Here is an 18,519-nt window from a genome sequence, read left to right on the forward strand (position 1 = left end):
AAAATACCTTTTCATGGTGAAAAATAAACAAATTTACCATTTATTTACCCAAAAAACCTATAAAAAGGGCTTTTACCAATTCATTTTTACCATTTTACTGTTGAGGAGAGAAAAAGGGCTTTTGGCAAGAAACTTCTCGTGGACATTACGGAGAATCCGACCATCGAAACCGAACGCTGTCTCTTCCAGGTAATTTTCAACATCCTCCTCTTCAATTTCATCCGTTTAGAATTCTTTTTAAGGCCCCAGATTTCATTTTTGGGAGGTTTTGGTGTTTCAAAGACCGCTTCTCGGCGTACGCAGACACCACAGTAGGGACTTGCGTACCCCGACATTTTCTCAGTTGGAAAAATGTCGGGGGTACGCACCTTGCCTTTAGGGAACCTGCGTACCCACGCTCTGTTCCTAAAGGCGGGGTGCGTACTCCGCACAACAAGTTTTTAAACCCCAAATTCTCCAAAAAGGACCAAAAACTTTTGATTTCATGGAATCTAATGGATGTTTTTTGGCATGTAGATTGTTCACCATGCTTGATTGGCGCGAGAGAGAACACGAATATGTTGATTTGGCCGCCATTAATCATCAACCATCAATTGATGCTTTGAAGGCATGCGGCCTTTATAAATACTGGGCCATACGTGGCATGAGGGCCCAAGTGAGCTTTCTAGAGTGGCTGGTAGAAAGATGGAACGTTCAAGACCAGTGTTTTTATATTGGAGGGCACCAGCTTGAGATGGAGCCGGCGGATATCTACTTTCTCACTGGTTTGCCCAAGAGAGGCGAACACTTGACTCTGTTCGGGACTAGGGCAGGTGGCCAGTCTATCGCTAGTCTCCGACAAGAGTGGTGTAACACTCAGTCTCAGGAGAAGGGGATAGAGATCAAAACTATATCCCGTCCTGAACTTATGGTGATTGCCTTTACAGTTACCAGACTTTGCGGGGCTGCCGCTTTACACATTGCCACTAGATCCCAGATGCGGATGGCGATTGATTGCTATCGAGGTACCATTTTCAACTGGTGTGATGCTGTGTTGGCCAATGTAAAAGGCCAACTGACTAGAGCCAAAAACGGACAGCTAAAGACCTTTGGTTATGGGGCTTTAGTTGTGAGTTTTGGCTTAGAGAGGGTTCCGATGCTGATCCCACAGCAGCTCACTGTTGAGGTTGGGCTTCCTCGAGAGCCCAAATTGATGCGATGGGTTGCGGTTATGGCCCATCATCCTGATGAGGGGACGGAGGTTGTCCGATTTAATCCGGAGTACTTTCGCTGGTTAGAAGACCAGGTCTTTTCTATACAAGATTTTCCTTATGCCGGAGTTGATTTTCGTGGAGATCCAGACATGGTTCTTCCACCGGGAGAACAATGGGATGATACAGGTAACTTCATTTTCCACAAGTTTTTTAAACTATCTATTTTTTTTGTTTGTTTTCTATCGTCTCAAAACTGATAGTAATAATTTTCAAAATGCAGATGTAGGCCCACGACGTCCAGCCAATCTTAGGCCTTACGAGAGGAGACTACTAGTTGCAGCGGCACCGGCCCCACAGGACGAGGCCACAGAGACTTTGGCTGAGTTGGAAAGTGACCTGGAGCGTCTTACAACAGATATACCAGAGACTACCATAGATGACATTCCAATTCGGCTTCAGCGATATGTAGTCGGGGTCCCAAGACCTTTTAGGAGGTTCTTGTGTAGGGTGGCCCGTGCAGTGGTGTCATATAGAGATCATCACCAGTGATTGGATGGTCGTTTTGTAGACACATGTGACATTTTGGTTTTTTGTACTTATCATTTTTGCCGATCATAAGGTGTTTTTCAACCTATGATCGAAGACGATGTATTTTTTGACACACTCCTATATATATATATATCATTATTACCGGCTTATCTTGTAAATCATGTTATGGAATGGTTTTAAATTTACATGTATGATTATTGCAAATGTCTATTTAACATTCGAAAAGCAATTGCATCTGCTAATGTATTTAAAGACCTTGGAATATGTTGATATTCAATGTAATCAAACTCACGTTCCAAGAGACGCACTCTCGAAAATAACCTTAATAACATTGGATTTCTAATGGCATACACTCTATTAAGCTGTAATACAGCGAGTTCAGAATCTAACCTCACTATCAAACTCCGAATCCCAAATGAAATAGATTCAGACAATAACTCAATCACTGCACTGTATTCGGAAATGTTGTTTGTTATTTGACCGAGGCTCACCCCATGCATAGATACTAACTCTTCAGAGGGCGAATAGGTAACCCAAGCTGCGGAAGAGATATTCCATGTACTACGACAAGCACCATCAACGAAACCAATGTATGTTTGGAGAGGCATCGACATCTGCAATATCAAGAGTAAAACCAAGATAAGCCAGAATAATGACGAAAAACAAACTCTCTAAGCTAAGCACACTGTCTAAACTAACAAACACACCAGCTAGAAAGAAAAACTAACCTAACTAAAAATCTCCATACCCATCTTTTAGGCATAATACCTCTTCAAGTAAAGACCATTTCTGGGTTTACCTAAACAGTCCCCGTCAAAGTCTACCAACTCATAGTCCCCTTTTGCTAGCTTTCACTTGACAATATATGGCCCATGCCACATAGGAACGAATTTTCCAGCACCTAATTTATCATTAGCTTGATCATACAATAACACTAGGTCTCCTTCCGAAAAATTTCGAGGGGCCACATTTCGATCATACTGAGCTTTCATACATTTTGCGTGAGTCTCGATCGCCAATGAAGCATCACGTCGATTCTCATCTAATTGCGCTAAGTATAATAAATGATTTTCCTCTTCGAAAGTAGCTGGAAGTAACTCGATGGCCATTTGCAGTGACGGGATTTCTCATTCAATGGGTAGCACAGCTTCCAAACCATAAAATAGTTGGAAAGGAGTGAACCCTGTTGATGTTTTCACTAAGGTTCGGTACGCCCAAAGCGCTTGAAATAACATGTTGTGCCAATTCGACCGATGAATACCAATGATTCATCGGATCATGATAACTAAAACTTTGTTGATGGACTCAACCAGACCATTCGCTTGTGGATAATAAGGAGTTGAACTATCGTGACGCAAACCAAGCTGGCCTGTAAGTTCTATCATCATAACGTTTCGAAAATGGCGCCCATGGTCAGTGATTATCGCTTGTGGGACACCAAACCTAGCAATTATATGATTGAACACGAAAATTGTAGCTGTCTTGCCGTCTGCCTCGAATGTAGCCATCGCCTCGGACCACTTACTAAAATAATCTACCGCAAGGATGATATACGGATGCCCCCCTGCCGAGTGAGGGTTACATGTAATAAAATCGATACCCCATTTGGCAAAAGGACCAATGGAAATTATAGGGTGGAGAGGAGCAGGTGGAGCGCGCATCTTTTGATCAAACACTTGACAGTTGTGGTATTTTCGGACCGCAATAATACAATCTTTAAACAAGGACGGCCAGAAGTAGCCAGCGCGTAATATCTTTTGGGTTGTGGCATACCGAGAAATATGACTGCCACACGCTCCAGAGTGACAGTAATTTAGAACCCTTTCAGCCTCTTTGTGAGTTAAGCAACGTCGAAAAATAGAGTCCGCCCCACGGCGATAAACAGTATCTCCAATAATTTTGTATTGTTGGGACTGGAATCGAATTTTCCGACATTCCGACTTTGAAACTTCGGGCCGAAAGGATTGGGTCTAGAGATAGACGATGATATCCCCATACCACGGATCTAAAGTGCTGATTAGAAACAAAGATTCGTCCGCAATGGGCTCCTCTGCCACAGTTTCCGTGTCAGCACGCGGGAAGTCACACATTAACTCCGCGAAAACTAAAGATTTCTTAGACTTAGATTTCTCAAACTCTAAGTCGAACTCCTGCAGGATAACAATCCATTTAGAGTACTTGCCCCCTAGCAATTGTTTGGTCAAAATACAGATCATAGCGTTGCAATCCGAAATGACTGTAGTTTTACGAAGTAAAATGTAGTGACGAAAACGTTGGACAACTTGAACGGCTGCCAATGCCAATTTCTCCACATGTGAGTATTTTAGCTTAGTTGGGTTTAACATCCGACTAAGGTAATATATCACATGTTCCGTTCCAAATTCGTCTTCCTGAACTAAGACCATCCCAATGGTGGAATGGGCGGCGGGAGGTACAAAAAGTAATCCTGGTTGTAGTTGGGAGGATGCAACAACGGTGCATGGGTCAATGCATGTTTGAGTGCATCAAAAGATTTCTGAGCTATCTCATCCCAAGAGAATTGAGCGTTCTGTTTCAACAACCATGTAAAACCCTTTGTAACCTCGGCGTAGTTAGGAATGAATCGTCGTAAAAATTTCGCTTTCCCCTGCAAACTTTGGAGTTGGCGAAGACTCGAAGGAGGAGGCAATTTGATGATAGCTTCGACCTTCGAGGGATCGATGCGAATGCCGGCTTTTGAAACTACAAACCCCAGCAATCAACCCGTTTCTATACAGAAGACACATTTGTGTGGGTTCAACCGAATTCGATAATGCCTACACCTCATGAAGATTGCTCGTAAATGGACAAGGTGATCAGCTCGATGTAATGAATGAGCAGGCAAATCATCAAGATACGGTTGCACAATGTGTTTGATGTCATGAAACGCATAAGACATCGCCCGCTGAAAAGTTGCTCCGACATTCTTGAGCCCAAAAGGTAATTTGCAATAAGCAAATGTCCCCCATGGACAAATGAAAGCCGTTTTTGGTTGATCGGCAGGTAGAATATTGATTTGATTGTAACCGGAAAAACCGTCCATAAAGGAAAATATTTCGTTGCCGGCATAATCATCAATGATTTGATCGATATAGGGTGTTGGGTAGTTGTCCTTTGGACAAGCTCGATTAATGTCCCTATAGTCGATACATATTCTTATTGTTCCCTGTTTCTTGTTAACCGGAACAATATTCGATACCCAATCCGTTAACGGGATCGGATAAATGAAACTTGCCTTCAACAGTTTTTCAACTTCTGCTTTAATTGCAACCGCTTTTCGTGGGTGAATTTGACGCAAACGTTGCCGGACGGGTTTAGCATCCGGGTAAGTTTTGATCTCATGAACAACAATCGCGGGATCAATTCCTGGCATTTCCTCATAGGACCAGGCAAACACATCGCGAAATTCTTGAAATAGGGCCTTGTATGTCTGAATTTCGTCATCTGTACATGAGGCACCTATATGAATGTTCTCAACAATTCTAGGCTTAACCAAAATGTCAATGGGAATAGTTCGAGAGATGTTTCCCAAATTTAGCTCTGAATCAGGATGTTTCATGGGATTCTGAGCTTCCTTGACATATTCAGCTGTAAAAATTGATGAAAAATCATTTTCAAAATGATCATCCTCAGGTAAAAACGAAGATCTGTGATGGAGATCTTCCCATGGTAAATCATCTATACATAGGATTTCACGAAGTTTCTCGTCAGATGAAACAACTTCGGGAAACACTATTAACTCCGAGGTTGATGTGAAAAGTGATTCCTCACGGACCACATTCATTAGGTCGATTTTGGTTGAACACGGGTCGGTAAAAGACTGCACGGCTTCATAGGCAATTTCATATGGACTCAAAGGCATAGCATCACCAAATGAGTCTATCTCAGATTCAGAAGGAACGAGCCAAGGATCGTCATAAACAATGGTGTCTGATGTAATCATATGAATGGATGCAAATGAAGACAATGCGTTGATAGGAGGAAAAGGAAAAGTTCCCAGTAAACCGGCATCTTTAACTAATCCTACTCCAACATCCCTATATGGGATAGTCGTTTTACCGACATGCTGAATACTCTTTGAAGAGGCTGGGTCGGATGAAAAGTAAGCCAGCTGGTCTATTGTTACGATCTTGCCATTATGTGGAAACTTTATTACTCGAAAGACCGATGAAACGACCGTTGTCATAGCGTAAGACCAACTTCGACCCAAGAGAAGGTTGTAGTCTAGAGGGGCATCAACCACTTCCACATCTAGACTAACGGTTTTTCCTTCAACCCCTATAGGCAAATCCTGTAGAATGCCAAAAGGATGAAACCCACGGCCATCAAAGGCCTTAAGAATTGTCGGGGATTGATTTAGTGAAGGAGAACCAAACCATCTTCTAGAATGCTCTAGAATCGACCGCAAGTAAGTTTTTTGAAGTAAAACTTGCGCCTTTTGACCTTTATAGGAGTACACACCCACCCCTTTACAGACAGAGCATACAAGTACGCAGGTATTATGTACTTGAGGTGCGTACACACAGGTAAGAGTAAGAGAAAGTGCGGAACCAGAGTTATATTGATTTTTAAAGGCTTTCTCTCTTTTTTGGAGTTTGACATGAGGAGCAGAGGTATAAGACTTGCCAAGGAGGATAGTATGGTTATTGATGGAGCCATACTAACTGCAAATAGTCATGGTGAAAAATTTTAGTGTAACACATATGCCAAAAATCCACTAAGTTTCCTTATTTTGCAACAAAATCCACATATAATATTTCCATCATTACCCTTAACATATATAAGGTTCATATCTTGAGTCCTCTACCCATGACCAACATCCCTTTACTAATTTTTTAGCCACCATTCCATGAGCTTATGGAGTAACCTTCATTATTCAATCATCCCACTGAGATCAAACTCATATGCATCTTTGGAGAAAAACTAACCTATTTAGACAAGATCACATGTCCATCCTGTGTATTGATTTGGAGATCTCCCACTCCAATAATGTGACAAAAGTGTTTGTTTCCCAAATCTTTCCTACCAAAATCACTAGTTTCACATGTAACATATGTGTGTGTGTGTGTGTGTGTTAGCCTCACTCTCTTAAAAATCAATAATAAATCCAATTATTAAATTAAATAAATAGAATCATGAGAATTCATCAAACTGAGGAGTCTAGTTTGGATGAGAGATTCTCTCCAACTAGCTCTCCTAAATTAGTGTGTAAGGTGAGAAATTGTCGCAACCAAGTGAGTCTAAGATAGACACACTATCTTAAGACCACTTACTCATGTATTTAAATGTATTATTTAATTTTTTGAAGAATGTGAATTACATGAGCATGAGAGACCACATGATGGCTCTCTGCCTTTTCATCCAGTTTAATTTTTGTGTGTTAATTTGCTGTGCATATGGTTATATGGATTTGTGATTCTTCTTCATGTGGTATTAGAGGAAGTGATTAATTCTAGGATGTGACTAATTGTGCAAATAATTCTGGGATCAGAGGCACAAAACTCGCATATCACATATGGGATTGATAACATCTATCCAAAAAGGCTTCAATTCAACTCTCAAAGTATTGGATAAATAATGAAGAGCTTCCTTGGAAGCGGCGTAGGCACCAGTCCACGGTCCAGGAGTTAAAGTCATGACGCTTCCAATATGCGCTATTTTTCCCTTCGCCCAGGATATCATGTGAGGCGCCACCTCTTTTATAACATGCATTAAATTGTATACATTGGTCTCGAAAGTCAACTGGAGGAGAGCCAAGGGCAGCTCGGCAAGAGGCTGAACATAGTGCACGCCAACATTATAGACAAGGATGTCTATGTGCCCACTAACAATCGAGTAAATATGTTGGGTGGGGACCACGAGCTACTAATATTGTGATGAGGTATGTCCAATGTTTGTTTCAATGTGCGGTATGTGCCTGTTGCACAAGAGTAGTCAATATTGGAGGAACGGTGTGTGAAATGACTTCATTCAAATCAACACTAGATAATTTATCAGTGGATGCATCAATGCCATCAGAAACTGTTGCATCAATGTCATCTGAGGCCATTTTATCAATGTCATAGGATTTGGTTTGTGTATTTGTTGAAGATGACTGTGTAGCATTGTTGAAGTAGTCATGGCATACTTTAACAATAAAATGTATTCCAAACTCTGGCAACAGAATTTGCTTTGATAAATGCTCAAAAAAAAAGTCCTACCATAGGAATGACAATGTTGCCAACACCTGAATGCATTGAAAATACACTTGCATACATCACAACGCGCAGCCTCTTGAAATGGTGGAGGCTCCGCCATTATGTCCTACAAAATTTTCTTTTCTCAAGATTTGTTTCAGCAAAATTATATTTTGTGAGATCAATTTTAAGTTTCTCCTTTCTGTTGATTGATAACAATGTATATAATAAATAGAATCCATGGATTTTGAGCCAAAGTCGATTCCTTGCCAATTGATTGTAGCGTTTAACTAGATTTCACAGTCCAAGTAATACAACCACATATCAACTCCCTCGTTTCTCCGAGTTGGAAGTCACTTACTGAAGTAGCATTGCTGTAATAGGATCTGCAGGGCATGTGAGGCTATAGAGAATTGAAAGAAAACCAGATTTGAAAGGTATTCTTTTACTTCAACTTCTATTTCAATTCTGATTTTAATGCCTGCCCTTCTTCAATTATTCATGCTCCTGCCTCCCTCATGCAAAGAAAATCTCCAAAGTCAAACTTTTCACAACACTCTTCCGTCCATTTTTTAATGGAGTATATTTCCTACCTATGGAATTATTTTTTAGTGGCACAATTTTTTTTTTTTAATTTTAAGGAAAGAAGTATTTTCACAGGTATATGAAAGTGCTTTAACAATATTTGAAGCAAATTGGAGTGATAAGTGTTTTGTAAATTTGGAGAGATAAGTGAAGTTTTTGAGTGATTATGGTGCATTTGAAATCAATGATATTGATGTGCTTATTAGCATTAAGACCACTTCCCTTAATCTTTCATATAAACATATGTATAAGATAACTAATAACCCCACATGCTTGTTAGAGGTATATGACCATGATTTATTTGGTTTATCATTTAAGTCACCTCAGGTAGTCAATGTGGTTGTTTATGCTCTTCCCATCCACACAGTTGTAACACGAAAAGGAACTAGGATAGCAAGTAGTATACTAAGTGATTTAGCAAATCATTATATGGACTTATTGAATCTAAAGTTAAAACCTTCCCTGAGTGCCCAGTTCCTTGTGAAGGATGAATGGGTTTTACCATTTAACGTAATCCCTATAATTAACAATCTAGATTTTGGGGAAAAGTCATATAAAAAGGTATGTGTTGATTTAAAGAAAAGAGATCAAATTACAGTGACAAACTTGCAAAGAAAAAGAGATTAACTTATCTTATAGATTTCATAGATGGAACAATGATAGTGGGGGAGTTCAAGGGCACAAATTTTCAAGAAGCAAGTCTACCTCTATTGAAGTTTAAGCTTTTGGAGACAAGGGAGGTATTCATGCATAGGAAGCCTATGAAAAAAGGTAAAATATATATCAGGTGATGATTGTATTATGGCCTTTACCAACCAATGGTACATAACTTATGGTGAACCTGGGTGGATTCCTACTAATAATACTATTGAATTTAACAAGAATATGGAACGAGAGTGTAACATACCAACTTGTTGATCTATTTCTCCTTCTTTCGGCCACTTGTGTCTTCTCTCTTTTGCCACCTTCCTTCTCGTCAGTTTTCCACGTCTTCGTTTGCATGCACTTTGTCTTTTTCTTATTTTCATTTATTTTTATCCCTCTCTTCCACCTATCCCTTATCATAACTACCACCTGTCAACCTTTGTTACCGGCACGGATCCCTTCACCTTTGTCTCAGGATGCTACCCTTCCGTCCTTTCTACTATTTCCTCTCATAAATTCCCACTTTCTCCCAGCTGCTCTTGCCGTGTTACGACTATCCTTGTTTTGCCACTTGGTGTCATGCTTCTACGCACCTGTCTACTCTCTGCCCTGCCCTCCTCATTGTCATTCACCCCGGTCACCTCCCCCATACTCTCGAGAGGTGTATCTCCTCTACCCATTGCGATAAAGGGCACATCACAATGGACCCTGCATTCCATTTTTCCTCAGTTGGTCCCAAGTTAGCGCTCTCTCATGGCTTAATATCCAGGTAAAGAATGTCAACTTCGGCCATGTTTTCATTTTCCATATGTTTTCCCATTTTTTTGTTTCTATTTGTTTATTGTATCCTACTTTTAAATAGTATTCCTCTGCTATAGTGAACATACCTTTAATTCTGTTTCCCCACCTTAGTGTGTCAATCCCTTCTTTGACTGCTATTTTCCTTGATTCCATTTCCCTTTTATATATTTCCCAGTTATCTTCTCCTGGTGCTTCTTGCCAGTTTTCCTTTTGTTTCCACTTCCTCCAGTAGCCGTCCGACTTTGCGCTCCAGTAATTACATACTTTGTTGCCCTCTGTTTAAATGGTGACTGATATATCTCTTGGAGTAGGGGCTATTGGTTTAGTTTTCCTCTCCGTTGCCATGCCTCTTCCCAGAATTTCGCTTTGTCCCCTTCTCTTACTTCCTAGAAACTTTGCTCTCTGATTACTTCCTTATTGGTTCTTTCCAAGTTCCAGATTTCCGAACCTTTCCTCTCAGTTTGGCTTCTCAATTTACCTTCTGGAGACCTGGTCGTCTCATATTTGTTCTCCAATAGTTTTTTCCATAGGTTTTTACCTCCCTATATCCAGCGCCACCACAACATAGCCCCATTACCGGATTTAGCATATATGGGTCTCTCAGGGCTAATCATCCTTCTTTTATTGATTTACTTAACCAATTCTAGGATAGCAGTGCCCATTTTTTTATCTTTCTCGACCCTTTCCAAAGGAACTTTTTAAACATATTGACCATTTTCTCGTAGATTGTTTTAGGTGTAGCTTGGCTGGTCAGTTGGTAAATCAGTATGGCTTGTAGCACCGACTTAAGATGGATTATGAGGCTCAGGATGTTCAATGCCCTAAATGTCTAGTTTTGCATTCTCTTTTGCATCTTGCCTATCAATGTTCCCCAGTTAGCCACTCTGTTTTGTTGGTCACTTAACAGAGTACCTAGGAATTTTGTAGGGAATTTCCCAACTTTGAAGCCCATTGTTCTTGCCAGGAAAGCTTGGGAGGAAGCTTGTGTATTGAAGAAGTAGTTTTCTGATTTCTCTTTACTTATTTATGTCCCCAATGCCTTCATAAATTCCGTGAGAATTCCCATTAATTGTTTTTCTTCTTTAAGTATTCCCTGGCCGTATAACATAACATCATCAACAAATTATTGATGGGTGAGAGGTAGACCATTTCCCCATATTCATAATCCTTGCAGTTGTCTGCTTTGCACTTTGTCTTTTATTAATCTTCCTAGACCATCTACTGCAATTATGAACAAGAATGGGGATAGCAGGTTTCCCTGCTTGAGTCCTCTGGATGGATTGAAGGCTTCTGATGGTGATCAATTTAATAGGATTGACATAACTAACGTGTTGATCATTGACATTACCAAATTTACCCACCTGTCCTCAAAGTTGTATGCCTTTAAGATTTGTTGTAGGTATCCCTAGCTAAGTCTATCATACGCTTTTGCTAGATCAAGTTTTATCAGCATCCCTTTGGTTTTTGTATTCTTCAAAGAATGGATTGCTTCTTATGCTACTACTATTCCATCAGTTTTCTGTTTTCCTTTAACAAACCCCGTTTGTTCCTGGGATATCAATTATGGAAGTATTTGTTTTAATCTATTCACCATTATAGTGGCTAGGATCTTATATATGACGTTGCAGAGTGCTATCGGCATAAACCGTTGTGGTTCTTATGAATTCTCTGTCTTTGGTATCAGAGCTAGGAAGGTCGCATTTAATGTCGGGTGCATTCTTTTGGTGCATCAAGATTCTTCTATTGCATTCACTATATCCTGACTCATGAAGTCCCACGTGGCTTGATAGAATTCTGTTGTGAAGCCATCCGGCCCTGGTGCTTTATTCTTTGTCATCTTCTTTATTACCTCTTCCACTTCTTCTTTCGTTATTACCCTTAGGAGTGCCAAGTTCTAGTCTCTGTTCACCAATTTAGGGATATGTTGACTGATTCTTTCAATATCTGCCTCCCTTCTGATATTGGGTTCTGTCAGGAGCTCTTTGAAATGTTGTACCAGCAAGTTTTCCATTTCTTCTTTCTGTATTATCCTGTTACCCTGTTCTTCTTTTAGGGAGAATATTCTATTCTGTTGTTTGCGTTGCAACATTGCCTTATGGAAGAATTTTGTATTTCTCTCCCCTTCTTTTCGCCATTCAATTCTTGATTTTTGTTTCCATAAGATCTCCGCTTGTTTTCTTCTTTCCTCTAGTTTATTTAGCACCAGTCCTTCTTCCTCTGCCAGTTCGTCACTTCTCCCTTCATCTATGTTTTTCTGTTGGATTCTTGTCATTGTTGTCTGGAGCGATTCTTATTCCTTGTGGATATTTCCAAATTCTTCTTTGTTCCATTTCTTAAGATTTCCTTCTAGATATTTTAATCTTAGTTGGAGAGTATGAATTTTATTTCTTCCTTCCCTCCCAGTCTCTATCTCTTTCCACCAATTCTTCATTTTTCTATGAAGTTGGGATCTCTCAGCCAGAATGCCTCGAACCTGAAAGGTCTATTTTGGTTTTGTTGGTTCATGGCAATTTCTAGTTTGATGGGCCAATGATCCGACCCTAGACATGGAACAATAGATGCTTCATAGAAGATATCTTTTCTAGTTAAGTGTTTTGATGCCAGGAATATGTCTAGTGTTGATGTGATTTGTCTGATCCCTCCTCTTCAATTGTTCCATGTATATTTTCCATTTATAGTTGGTATGTCAACCATCTTCAGTTCTATCTGAAGGTCTCTGAATTTCTCCATATTTGGCTCTTCTATTTGAAGTCCTCCTTTCTTCTCATCTTTTGATGTTGTCATATTGAATTCACTTGCTATCAACCACAACTTTTCTTTATGCAGGTTTCCTAGCTGTTGTAGTTGATTGAGGAAGCTTCCTCTTTTCACTAGTGTATGTGGTCCATACACTGCCGACACTAGGAACCACTCTCGATTTCCTATTAAACTGAACTTCCCTATGAGTATTCTTTTCATTCCTACCTAATAGTCTGCTAGGATAACTGTGGGGTTCCATAGTATTGCGATACCTCCCGCGCTACCTTTCACATCTATGGTCATACTTTCATACTTTGGTTTGATTTTGCTCATGATCTCCTCCATTTTCCTTCCTGAGCTTTTTGTTTCCTGTACCAACATTATTTGGGTTTTTTCTTTTCTTAGCCTATCCCCTAAGAGTCTCTGCTTGCCTTTACTATTTAGGGCTCTTATATTCCTGGATGTTATTATCATTACATTACTTGATTTAGCTTATGGAATACTGCCAATAGCGACACTACTCTTCCTGTGTTCACTAGCATTTCTCCCATGATCTGAACTGATTCCTGTATATTCCTCCTACCTCTTTCCCCCCATTTTGTTTTACTATGTTGATCTCGAGTATTATCCTAATGGATGCCTAGTTGTTCTACCATTTCTAGCTTGCCCTGTCCTATTTTTCTTTGTACTATTGGAACATTTCTCTATAGACTCTTTTTTTCTCTTCTGGAATGAATATTCCATCAAAGTGTCTCCATTCATCTAGAAGTTTCCGTAATACTTCTTCCTCTGTGCTTAGTCCTTCTCCTTTGCTTGTATCAATTTCCATCCCTACGTTTTCCATTTTCTCTCCCACTTCCTTTTCCTCCTTTTTGATTGGGTCACATTGTGCCTTTCTCTTCATTTGTGATTTGCCTTGACTAGTACTACTTTCCTTTCCCTTTTCTCCCTGATAATCCATTGTTTGGGTCTCATTGTATTCTTCTTCTTCTTATATGATTTCAAAGCTATTAGTGTTGCTTGGTTTGGTTTGTTTTCCTTTCCTTCCTTCACTAGGATTCTCTCTTATATATCTTCTTTTTCTTTTTACTTCTTGGAACTCTTCCTGATCTTCTTGATTTTTCCTCTGTTGTTTGTTTATCCTCTCCTCCTCTTCTAATATGAGTGGGCATTCCTTGAACATGTGTCCATACTCATGACATCTTCTGCATCGGAAGGGTATGTGCTCATAGTCTAGGGTTTGTTTCCATACTTCCTCATGATACTCTAGTTCAACTGTATCTAGAATAGGGTCAACAATATTCATATAAACACAAATTCTAGCATATGAGGTGTATCTTACTTTTTTTTTTTGTTTCAACTATTTTAACAAAGCTACCTATTGTATTTCCTATTCCTTCTAAGATTTCAGGATCCCAGAAGTCTATTGGTAATCCAATTAGTCTTACGCACACTGGAGCTACTAGGAATTTTTCTTTATCTAGGTTATTACATTCCTCCCAGTATCTCATAAATAGTCTTGCATTATAATGGAAATATGGACCATTTTCAAACACTTTTTCTTTATCTTGCAGGTTTGAAAAAAATACTATGAAGAAGCCTTTTTCTCCCAGCTGCAGCTCGATGTGTCCTCAGGGTTACCATTTTTGATGGATCCATATGGTGAGGTCCTTTTCGGTCGGCAAAACTCTGATGAATTTGCAGATTAAAGCATGATCTTTCATGTAGCTTTTATATCGCTCTAGCTTGTTCATGGGGATTATGAATCTTGGTTTCTCCACCGCACATGGTAAACGCTTACCTCTACTTCCTACCTGCCATCTAGCTCCAAGGACAGGTCCCTGCTTTTTTATTTCTTCCGCTTAGTTGCTATTGTTCTGACCTTCCCCTGCTGCTGCATCTCGATAGGAGGGGACCTCTCCCCTCATTTCTCCCTTTGTAATTACTACTGTTTCTTGTTTTTTGTGTCTGTTGCTTACTGTATTTTTTTGGTTCCTGCACCACCTACCTCGTGGCCACCGAACCATTGGGGTTTTTCTACTTTCAGGTCTCAAGAGCTCCAAAATTTTTTCCTCATTTTTGCTATTAGAATCATTATTAAATAATTATTTAATAATTATTTTGATTTCACAACTTTCTTATTTCTCGCGAAATAATTAATAAATCATTTTATTTGTTAATTATTTCTAAATAAAGATATTTAACCATGTTAATTATATTTTCTCTCTCCAATAAATATAATAAAGTATTCCAAGCTGTTAGATCTTAATTTGGTTAAAATTATTTTATTATTCTCCATTTTTTAGATTAATTCATAACTTTGTTATAAATAGGAGGGTTTTTCATTCATTCTTGACCATGATCATAAGCATCGCAAGCCTATGGACATTCCTCTAGCTTGCAATTGGAGGAAGGGGGATGCTTCTACGAGAGAGATAGTAGATGCTACAATTTACAAATGGCTAGTGGGGTCATTGATATATCTTGTGAACACAAGGCCCAGCATATGTTATACAGTTAATCAATTGATTCAGTTTTTGGTGAAGCTTACCAAGCTTCACTGGAAAGTAGAAAAACATGTGCTTAGATACCTTAGAGGCACACCAAATTTTGGGCTATGGTACAGGAGGATTGTTGGTGTGATACACCAATGCTTTACACATGCAGATTGGGTACGGAGTCCATATGACAAATGTTGAAGAAGTAACTAGGATCGGTCTTCATTTATTTTACTTTATTCATGACTTAATATCGTACGTGACAAAAGATGATGTAGTTATTGATGTACTTGTCAAAAGAAAAGAAAAGGGAAAATTTATTTATAAAATAAAAATAATTACTATTGAAATGGGTTTCTTGCCCATTATGTTGTGATCCTAGGTCAATGCACCCTTTAAGTTCTCTATGGGTCTTATTTCCAAGTCATAAGGTCAAAGTCATGATGTACTAGCCCTTGGAGGGCTCATGTATCAAAGAGATAGTTTAATATTGTAAAATAATGTGTCTAGAAGTCTTTAAGGATAAGTCGACCAGTTCTCCTCATGTTGACTCAAGGAAGGAAAATACACTCTCATGAAAATTCTATTTAAAGAGGAGCCTTACCTCATTTGGATACACACATGAAGAAGACATATCTTCTCCATGTGAAAAATATAAGGTTGTCTGATTCAACAAAGTAGCAAGCAAGAGGAGTGAATTTCTATGCATATTAAGGAAGAAAAACATATATCTGTTATGGTTGTTCAATCGTGAGAGTTACTTGGAGGAAGTAGGGTTTCCCGAGTGATTATGTTCTAGAGATTTGTTTAAGGTTTTGGGTGGCTTACTCTTTAGGGTTTGGCCTTGTATTGGTCTTGGCATTTTTTCATTGGATAGATTCTATAAGAAGAGATATTTTTTTGGGTTTTCTGCTCTTGGGATTTTTCCTTGATTTGGAGCCTACTTTTGGTGTTCTTATGTTTGGATTATGATATTCTATATGTAACTATAATATATCACAAGTAAATGTAAATAATATAGAGGAATCAAATTAAATTCTTTCTTGCCTCATTTGTCTGCCCTTGATTTCTCAACATCATTTCAAATCTAGGTTTTGTAAAATGGGCGGGAAGAATATCACTTTCTAGGAGATGAGGTCATAGTGACCTGTGACTTAATGCTAATCAAATATTTCTTTCAAATTCGCATCTTTTGATAGATAGATAGAAGGTTTTCGGGCATACATATTAGCCCTTCTCTCCATGACAAGACCACAGTCTTCTCAAGGGAGTGAGACTATTATAGCTCTATCTTAAGGGTCTGAGAGGCATATTCTCAAACAATAGGAAGGTAGATCTCATCAAAATTTAAAAATCTCAGATATATTTGGATCTCTCTCTCTCTCACTTTACTACAGGACTCTTGGCATAATGATATTTCCCTCTCGAATAAGACTCTCGATCTCGTTCCTTGTTTAATATATGGTACAATAACAATGGTTGGTATATGTGTTCCTTGGCATAGAGGTTTATAGATATGTATGATTGGTATCGATGTCGACACAGTCTATTAATCTCTGCAATATGTATGGTCTCTGGGTGTATCCTCTATGGTATGGTCCTTACTCTACTTTGTGATGTGTATGGTATACTATCTCGTGGATCTCTACGATATGTATGAAAAATAGTCTTTAATATGGGTAATATATATCTATATATATTTCCTATCCATTAAGTCTTGGCACTATGGCTTATCCTTCTACACAACAATATATGGTATATTTCTCTCGGTTGAGTTTCAACTCAAAATTGTATCGATGTCTTGGGTAGGGAGGTCGAGATACTATATCTCTATACAAGCATAAACCGAGTTTAAAATCACTCTGAACAATGGATCTTAAGCTCGTGGAGTCTGGAACTTTATAGTCTCCATATATATAAAATTTTATTCTCTCAAGCTTGAAACAATGAGTTAAGGAAGTCAACGTACAAGTTGTCTTAATCAAGATGTATACATGTGCTTAATGAAATTGAAACTGTAATCTGAAACTTTGTGAAAATTTAAGTAAGGCCATTGGCATATCAAGGAACTGAGCCTCTTGACGTTAGAGATAAATACCACACCCTTATTCACAGTCCTGAACAATACCTTCTAATTAATTAAAAATTGTTTATTCCTTAAAATGACATTAACATATATACACATCTTGAATTAGTCATGTGTGTTGAAGCTGACTTGTGCAATAGCTAATATGGTTTTTATTGATTAAGGGTCTACATTAAAAACCTTATCCTAGGGTACAGACATCAGTGAAAGTTTGATCCCATTAGATGGAAGGAAAGCTTCAGTTAGTTGTGAGGTCACAACTGTATCAATTCTCGGTAGTGTTGTTTGTTTGCAATCATTGTGAAACTGACACCTAGAAGAAAAATGAGGATTAAATTGTTGCTCCCAATTTTATGAGGACTGTAATGGTAAGGAGAGAAGCAAAGGTTCATTGACCTTGAAAATATAGTAGAGGGACTTAGCAGGATGACAGTCATATGTTCCTAGATATGTGCAAGAGAAAGGATAGTAGTGAACTGTACTTAGAGTAGAAAAATATATAATTAAGCACAGTAAAATAAATCCATAATTGATGAAATCTATGGTATCCAAAAATTAAAGCCCACTGCAAGAATAGGTTGTACAAGATTAAGATTTCATTTGATAAAGGTATCACAACTTATTTAGTTGAATTAAGGATCGGTTGCCGGACCTTGGAGATATGATCTCCAATGCAAATATAACAAGAATTATCTTCAATAGTCTTCCTCAAGAATGAGCTCATTTATGCATTGGAAGAGACCTTCGGTTTTGATGATCTATGGTCTCAATGCATCCTGTTTGAAGGTCAAAGAGGAAAATGATCCTCTAGGAAAAACTTAGGCATATGCAGCAAGGATGAGCACATTAGGCAAAGCAAAGTTTGGAAGGTATCAACATCTGAGGAAGAAAGACAATGCAAGGTGCTTCAAATATAACAAGCTGGGACACTACAAAAGAAATTTTCCAAAGCTAGTGAAAGAGCCTAATTCAAGGAAAGATACAAAGTGGAAGGATAGAGCCCATGCAAATAAAGAAGTCAAATAAACTGAGAGGAATAATATACTAAGGATATATTCTTATAATTATTCCCTATCATATTGATACTCTGTTTTGTTAGAGTAGGGAATATAGTTGCATTGGTAGAATGCATTGCATCATGGCTCATGACATATGATACTTTTAATGTTTTATTGTAGTTCTGGTATATGTACTTGGCAGCCATCCAGCTGACATTGATGTTATGTCTT

The sequence above is a fragment of the Pinus tabuliformis genome, chromosome 4_2, assembly GCF_031772625.1.
Source record: "Pinus tabuliformis cultivar Carrire ecotype Pingquan chromosome 4_2, CPIR1, whole genome shotgun sequence".
Classification (NCBI taxonomy): domain Eukaryota; kingdom Viridiplantae; phylum Streptophyta; class Pinopsida; order Pinales; family Pinaceae; genus Pinus; species Pinus tabuliformis.